Here is a 9,060-nt window from a genome sequence, read left to right on the forward strand (position 1 = left end):
ATAAAATGCTCACATGGCCTTCCCAATTTATCAACATAACGCAAGCAAAGAGCTAGTTGTTCTTTATGTGATATATCACTAGACTCATCAGCTAAAATTGCATAGGGCTCATCACCAAGTTCTTCAATTATTTTCTTTCTAGTTTCTAGGACACAACAGTGAATAATTTGCTTTTGTATGTCTGGGCTAGTTAAGGTACAGTTACCTAGAGCATTGTCCAAAACATACTTCTTCACTATTTCCGGCAAGAAATTTCAAAAGTTCAATGAAGTTCCCTCTGTTGCTAGATTCTTCACCTTTCATCATGTCCACGAAACGCCAACCCTTGATGCAAAAGAAACTTGATACATCTAAGTGAATAAGTCAATCTTTTCTTATAAAGATGAAGATCCTCGTCACTCCACTTCTCAATATTATAATCAATTGCTATCTTGGGATTTGTAAAGCCAATGTATCTCTCTTGAGCTGCAATATGTGCCTTAGAACCCATATATTTGCGAAGTGCTTTCTCTCCTATATTCCAATTCTTCTAGCCATCAACAGTAAATGTGTCTGACCCAGTACCCTTCTTGAACAAATAGCATATGAAGCAAAACACAGCATCCTTCTTAATACTATACTCAATCCAATCATTATTATACATCCAACAATAGTTGAATCCCCGATCCCTATTTGAAATATTTCTTTTTGGGAAATCATGTGCAAAAGGTTTGAATGGACCTTTAATAATATATGCTCTTCGAATTGCATCTTGATCATTAACAAGATATTTTAGAATAAGATGTCTTTCACCTGGATCATGTGGAAGGTGATTGGTGTCATAAACTCGTGGTAGTGAAGACGGTTGTGACGGTGGCATAGGATTTATAATTTCCTCAACTACTCTCTCATGAATCTGCTCTTCCACCACAGGTTCAATCGGATCAGGATTAGAAGTAGCAGCAGCTGCCGCAGCCTTCTTCTTTGCTGCATGCTTCTGAAAAAGAGATGCAATGTCCCCGTTTCTCTTCATAACTGCATAAATATTACAAAGAACACAATGTCAAATAATTAAATAAATTGCGCTTGCACGATTGAACTCTCAGATGCGATTATGGATCACTCACATGATATGAGTACTGAACAAAAGATCAATCAAGATCGACTCTGATGTTGAGAAAAATCCTCCACCTCGCTGCGTGATAGATGATTCTATAATTTTAGCGCTAAGCAATTAGCAATTAAAGTACACATGAATTTTTTTTAAAAAGCCAAAGAACAAAGATTGAATCTCACCAGAACAATTGTGATCACAAATTCACTTAGATACCGCCGGTGGCCAAACAGGACACGAGGTGGGAGGTTCTCTTCGTAACTGCACGAATATTAGAAAAACACGATGCTAAATAATGAAGCAATCTATTATTGTAATATTAGCAAATAACACAAGAGATTAGATCAGGGAAACTGAGAAAGTGTGGCGTAGTCGTACTCACCGCGTCTCTGTGACTCTGCCGTCATGGTGTCCGGCGGCGCCGGCGCAGTGACCGTGTCTCTCGCTCCGCCCGTCCGTGACTGCCTATCGAGATTAGATTAGGGAAAACCGAAAAGTTACGCTTACGCCTAACTGCGCCATGCTCTTTGTGGTCCGTCGAGAATTTCTTCGGCCGCTCGCGCTCACCACGGGCCGTCCGATCGTCACCCAGTTAAGCTTGTTGAAGCCCGTGGATCCCTGACGACGTATCGTTGATGACATGCCCGATCGTCACCCAGTTACTGCGCCATGCATATGAAGTCGGAAGCCCGTGGGAAAACTGGTCCAGCCTATCTTAGAAGTTAGAACAGGCCCAGTTCTTGGACGGGCCAATAGCCCAGGCAAGCCGAACCAACGCTTGGTCCATTGCGGATTGGTAAGAGTCGTTGATTACTCGACTGTTACTGTGCTGCAGGTTACTTGATTGTTACTGTGCCGCAGGGTATGCCAGTGCATACCTGGCATACCCTATGCCTCCGCCACTGGAGTGAACAGAGCAACAATGCCAGCCATACATCTATGGTTGTGTTCGACTGCAGCCGCAGCCGCTTAGCATAGCAGCAACGGCCGGCTCTAATCGAACACGGCAGTATTTTGATTTTTACATATATAGTTCAATAAACATTTATCTTTGGATAAAAAAGGATATATACTTGTATGACTGTATCCTAGTGGGGCACACACTGACAGCTACTCCTCATCGGCCGTCTCATAGTGTATAACAAAAAATATAAAAAAATGCATTCCTCTCCGTACAAACGAACGCACGAAGCTTCCTGGGTGATTGTCTCATGAATAATTCAGGCCAGTAGACCTGCGCCTGCGAGCGGCATGGCCAACCGGCAGATGGAGAGCAGCGGCGGCGGCGGCAAGCACTTCATCCTGGTGCACGGCCTGGCGCACGGCGCGTGGTGGTGGTACAAGGTGGTGGCGCGTCTGCGCGCCGCGGGGCACCGGGCGACGGCGCTCGACATGGCCGCGTCGGGGGTGCACCCGGCGCGCCTCCACGAGGTGGCGTCGTTCGAGGACTACTCGCTGCCGCTGCTGGACGCGGTGGCCGCCGTCCCCGACGGAGACAGGCTCGTCCTGGTGGGGCACAGCCTCGGCGGGCTCAGCGTCGCCCTCGCCATGGAGAGGTTCCCGAGCAAGGTCGCCGCCGCCGTGTTCCTGGCCGCGTCCATGCCCCGCGTCGGCAGCCACATGGGCGTCACCATCGAAGAGGTCAGCTGAAATTCCTTTTTTTTCGTCAGAAAATTAACATCACCGGCTGCCGTGATTCAGTTTCTGGATAGTCCGTTTGCCATGTTTTCTGATGATGATCAGAATAAAGAGCCGACCGTGTTGGAGCAGGCGATGACCTGCACCGAACTTGAACACCGGCGATGTCACGACGGTGACCGCGGCGAGATTACAGATTAAACGAGAAAAGTCGAGGGTTTGTTGCTGCCAAATGTCGCAGCCGTTTCTGGTCTTTCTTCTTGCTATTTATAGGGATACATAACGAGATCGCGGAACATGCCTCCGCGTATCTCCGCGCCCCGTTACACACCGTGTGCATCGCCGTTCTTGTGCGACGTGCACCACGCGCTGCAGCGCGTTCCGGGGCGCGTACTCAAACCAGACTCGACCTGACCGTGTCATGGTTGAGCACGCCTCCAACCATGCACTATCAACTAACCTGACTCTAGATGATATCTGAACAAAGATTACATAACTAACTAATGCAATAATTTAGCTAACAACTCACCCCTTAAACTTATTGCACCTTGATGACGCCGAGTGCCCTCCTCAGTTCAATGAACCTTGCTCGCCCCAGGGCCTTGGTAAAGATGTCAGCCAGCTGATCCACAGTGCCAACATGATCCACCTCCACCTTGCCCTCCTCGATGCATTCACGGATGAAGTGAAACTTAGTGTCAATATGCTTACTCCTATCATGATGCACCGGGTTCTTGCTCAGACTTATTGCAGACATGTTGTCCATGAGCAGCTTTACTCGCGCCTCCTTTGTTCCCAACAAATCACCCACAAGTCGGCTCAACCAAACTCCCTGGTAGGCTGCCGCTGCTGCTGCTACATACTCAGCTTCGCATGAAGAGAGAGTAACAGTCTTTTGTTTTTGTGACACCCAAGTGACCACATTGCCACCAAGAAAGTAGACAACTCCTGTGGTGCTTTTCCTGTCTTCAACATCACCAGCAAAATCACTGTCACTGTACCCAAGCAAGAAGGGCTTCAGTTCAGTGCCTTTTTCATATTTGCAGCCATAATCCATGGTACCTTTTAGGTATCTCAAAATTTGCTTCACTGCTCCCCAATGAGCTTGACTTGGTGCCTCCATGAACCTACTGACAACACCCACCAAATGAGCCAGATCAGGTCTGGTGTTGACAAGGTACCTCAGGCTACCAATTAAACTTCTATATTCTGTTGGCCTCACTACCTCATCCTCCATTCTCTTGTAGAGTTTCAGTCTAGACTCCATTGGTGTAGCACTTGAATTACAGTTCAGCATCCCTGCTGAATTCAGTATCTTACTTGCATATGCAGTCTGACAAAGCGTGATCCCACTGTCTTCTTGCTTCACCTCAATTCCCAGGTAATAGCTAAGAAGTCCCAAGTCACTCATGCTGAACTTTTTCTTCATCTCCATCTTGAATTGCTTCATATCCTTGACACATGGTCCTGAGATGATAAGATCATCAACATACACCCCTACAATCAGAAAAGAGCTTTTGTTGCATCTCCTGTACACAGCATGATCCAGTTTGCTTCTGACAAAACCAAGAGCAATGAGCTCTTTATCTAGCTTAGCATTCTAGGCCCTTGGTGCCTGTCTCAAGCCATATAGTTCCTTTCTGAGCTTCAGAACTTTGTCACCTTTACCCACAATGAAACCAGGGGGTTGCTTGACATATACTGATTCTGTCAAATCACCATTGAGGAAGGCTGATTTCACATCCATGTGATGCACTTCCCATCCTCCTTTTGCTGCTAGAGCCAGCAGCACCCTTACTGTCTCAATCCTGGCAACAGGTGCAAAAACCTCTTCAAAATCCACTACCTGCACTTGAGCATATCCCTTGGCAACCAGCCTTGCTTTATGTTTGACTATCTTGCCTTCAGGGTCCTTCTTGAGTTTAAAAACCCATTTTAGGCCGATGGCCTTCTGCCCCTTTGGTAACTCACTGACATCCCAGGTTCTGTTATCTTCTATGGCCTGCATCTCGGCCATCATGGCTTCCCTCCAGCTCTCCTCAGTCATGGCCTCCTCCACTGAACTCGGTTCACCAGTAGCAACTAGGCATAGTGCACTTGACTCAACATTCTCCATGATTTCTGTTGAATCTAGCAACTCTGTCACAGTCCTGTACCTTCTTGGTGCCTCATCTGTTCCTGAAGATGCATCAGATGGAGGTGTTGCCCATTGGATCTGGTCTGATGGCTGTGCCGCACTAGAGATTGGAGTGTGTGGTGGTGATCCTCCCATCTCTTCCTCGGGTGGAATTGATGCAACAGATCCGGCCGGAGACAGTGCACCACTGAGATCAGCATCCAATTCTGTATCAGGGTCTATTGTCGGACCGTGTACAGTATCTGAATACTGAACATTGAAGGTGTCGGGTGCTGATACTACTCCACTGCTCGCATTACTGCTCTTCTTCTCCTCCCAATTCCATGGCTTCTTCTCGTCGAAGATAACATCTCGAGCCACCATCAACCTGTCTCTCGCTGGATCATATATGCGGTACCCCTTAGCACCAGACTCATATCCCAGAAAAACACCTGGAATTGATCTATCAGCAAGTTTGTTGACCCCAGATCCCAACTTCTTGGCATATGCCATGCACCCAAACGTTCGTAGATGTTTGACTCCGGGCTTCCTTGCAAACCAAGCTTCATATGGAGTTTTCCCATTCAAGCTCTTGGTTGGTGCTTGATTCAGTAGATACACCGCTGTCTTTACAGCCTCTCCCCAAAACTTGGCTGGAACTTTCATTGCTTTCAGCAAGCAACGCGCCATCTCCACTATAGACTGATTCCGGCGCTCAACCACTCCGTTCTGCTGAGGAGTGTAGGGTGTAGTCGTATTGTGCTTCACTCCACGATCACTGCAATAAGTCATGAATGCACGCGAGTTGAACTCACCCCCACAATCTGTTCTGAAAGCTTTTAACTGATAGCCTGACTCAACTTCTGCTGCCTGAACTATCTTCTTAAAATACACCAGAGCCTCATCTTTTGTTGACAACAACTCAAGCCACATAAATCGACTAAAGTCATCAACAATTAGCAGAAAGTATGACTTGCCTCCGGGTGTCGGCGGTGTGATCTGCCCGCACAGATCACCATGGACTAGTTCAAGTCCACCTTCAGCTCGGTATGTCGACACCTATGGAAACGGCCTTCTATGATGCTTGCCCAGTACACAGCCGTCGCACACCTGCTCAACTCCATGAATCTAGGGTAAACCCTCTACCATCCGCTTTGATGCGAGATCCTTCAGAGCCCTAAAGTTCAGGTGCCCATACCTGGCGTGCCAAAGCCACGCCATCTCCTCCATCTTGGATAACAGGCACACGGGCACAGTTTGGTTTGGCTTCATGACATACAGCCTGTTCCTCCTTACTGCCCTGATTAGAACTCCGATTTGCTGCTGTGCAGCCTGACGGTGCTCAAACACCTTCAAGACGCCATTATCGATCTCGACACGGCATCCAGCTTCTTCCAGCTGACCAAGACTCACAATATTGCATCTTAGCGATGGAATGAAGTATGACTCGGTGAGCACACGATGTTCGCCATTCTTGCCAGCAATTGTCATGACGCCAATTCCTTGGATCTGCACTATAGATCCATCACCGAAGCGCACAGCGCCACGCACCGACTCGTCCAGGCTTGCCAGCGCGTCACGATTCCCCGTCATATGGTTCATGGCACCTGTATCAAGTATCCAGGCCCCTTCATTATACTTGGCCGGGAACACTCTCTCCTGGCTCAGGAACACCTGGTGTGCGCTCGCTGACCGTGTGCATGTCACATTGCACACCTGAGCAACAAGCAGTGCACCCGTTTCAGGATCACCTGCTACGTGGTGAGCAGCCTCCTGCTTCTCCTCCTTCAGCTTGGTCTTGCACTCCCTAGCAAAGTGCCCATAAATCTTGCACTTATTGCACCGCCCCTTGCGCCTCGGTGTCCCCATAGATGTGAGCTTGGCTCCGGAGTCGCGTGTGTCACCGCCGCCACGCGCCCCGGATCTGTCCTTGCGGACATAACGGCTGCCGCCGCTTCTCTGACCCGATGACGATGATGATTCCTGCACCATTCAGCTTTTGTTCTTCGCCAGCCACTCCTCTTCGGTTAGCAAGAGCTTTGACATCTTCTCTGTGACTTGTTCGACAGAGGGCTCAAAACGATCCTCTACCGCCCTTAGGCGACCGACGAGCTCCTCGATCGAGAGCGTGCTCATGTCACAGAACATCTCAATTGCTACTGCTACCTGGTTGTAGCGTGCAGGCACCACACGGAGAAACTTCTTCACAACTCGAGAATCAGCGATCTTTTCTCCTAGACCCTCCAGATCCGTAGCCAACTTCGAGATCCTCATTGCAAACTCATCGATCGCTTCTCCCGGCTTGAACGTGATCTGTTCAAACTCCGTCAGTAGCCTCTGGGCATTGGCTGCCTTCACCCGGTCGGCTCCAAGATGCATGATCTTAAGTGCATCCCAAGCCTCTTTCGCGTTCTTCTTCTTCAGGAGCATGGGGTGCATCTCTGTCGGCACGCCGCGGAGCATGGCTCCAAGGGCCAACCTGTCCCGGTGTCGCTCAACCTTTGCATCTTCAATCGCGTCCCAAAGGAACATCCCTTCAAGGTTGCACTGGACATGAGATGCCCACTCTTGATAATTTGTGCATGTCAACATCGGCCAGATTAGGTTCCCGGCCGCCTGGTTGAACGCCTTCTCCATAGCTTCCTTTTCTCCCGACGTACTCATCTTCGACGACTTCGGCTACCTTCCCTTCTTGACTCCGGTGGACTAGACCCCCCTGGCTTCGTGTCTGCAACTTCTCACCACCATCGGCGCCTTGACATGCGCTAACGTGGCTCTGATATCAATTGTTGGAGCAGGCGATGACCTACACCGAACTTGAACGCCGGCGATGTCATGATGGTGACCGCGGCGAGATTACAGATTAAACGAGAAAAGTCGAGGGTTTGTTGCTGCCAAATGTCGTAGCCATTTTTGGTCTTTCTTCTTGCTATTTATAGGGATACATAACGAGATCACAGAACATGCCTCCGCGTATCTCCGCGCCCCGTTACACACCGTGTGCATCGCCGTTCTTGTGCGACGTGCACCACGCGCTGCAGCGCGTTCCGGGGCGCGTACTCAAACCAGACTCGACCTGACCGTGTCATGGTTGAGCACGCCTCCAACCATGCACTATCAACTAACCTGACTCTAGATGATATCTGAACAAAGATTACATAACTAACTAATGCAATAATTTAGCTAACAGACCGTAGTATCATTTTTTGGGGGAAATGCTTCATACAGCCAATTTGTTCATCAGCTGCTTTGGTTGTGCTTGTGCATCCATGCTAGATTAATATATGCATCAGCTGTAACCGTGGTAGAGGTAATAATTTCTTTTGTTTTCACTTTCATTGGTGCTAGTTCAAGAGGACGATCAAACCAGATTTTTTCATGACAGCACAACGACGGTTCTGAACACAGAGCAGGGGCCTCGAACTGCACTTACATTTGGCCCCAACTTATTGGCATCCAAATTGTATGATCAATGCTCTGCTGAGGTAAACAAACCTGTTTTCTCCCAAAATAAGCTACATACATGTAATTACTATTCTCAATTGTATATTAGTAACATGAAAAGTATAACTTTTTTACAAACACACTAATATCACTTCCTTTACAATTGAGAATGAACATATAAAAGAGAGAATAGTTTGTATGTACTAAATGAATCAAATCCATGAAAAAAAAATGTTCATAGAGTAAAAAATGGCAGATATGGAACCATAGTACTGATTTTGAATTGTTCTTGGCAGGATCTTGAACTAGCGAAGCTGCTGCTAAGACCTGGCTTCCAGTTCATGGACGACCCAACGATGAAGGACGAGACGCTGCTCATGGATGCCAACTACGGGTCGGTGAAGAGGGTGTTTGTGATCGCCAAAGCTGACAGAAGCTGCACCGAGGAGATGCAGCGGAGGACGGTGGACCTGAGCCCCAGCGCGGACGTTGAGGAGATCGCCGGAGCCGATCACATGGCCATGCTCTCCAAACCGACGGGGGTCTGTGAAGTTCTGGTCAGGATTGTCGGCAGGTATGACTGAGAAGACGGACAATGGACACTTCAGGCTGCTACGTACCTTTCAGTTCAAGTGTTAGAGGTGCTAAGCGAATTTATCTGTAATCCGAGAGATCGCCCGCCCGTCGACAATTATACTGTGATTTGTTTTCTTCTCCCGTCGCTGATGCATGTGCCATGTGGAGTTGTTTTCGCCGATGGGCGACGGGA

At 48.4% G+C, this 9,060-nt stretch overlaps 1 pseudogene; it reads left to right on the plus strand.

Annotated features, from left to right (window-relative positions):
- The first annotated feature begins 2,332 nt into the window (after positions 1-2,332).
- LOC136459825 (probable esterase PIR7A) lies at positions 2,333-9,060 on the plus strand (annotated as a pseudogene).

Source organism: Miscanthus floridulus, chromosome 6 (assembly GCF_019320115.1).
Source record: "Miscanthus floridulus cultivar M001 chromosome 6, ASM1932011v1, whole genome shotgun sequence".
NCBI lineage: Eukaryota > Viridiplantae > Streptophyta > Magnoliopsida > Poales > Poaceae > Miscanthus > Miscanthus floridulus.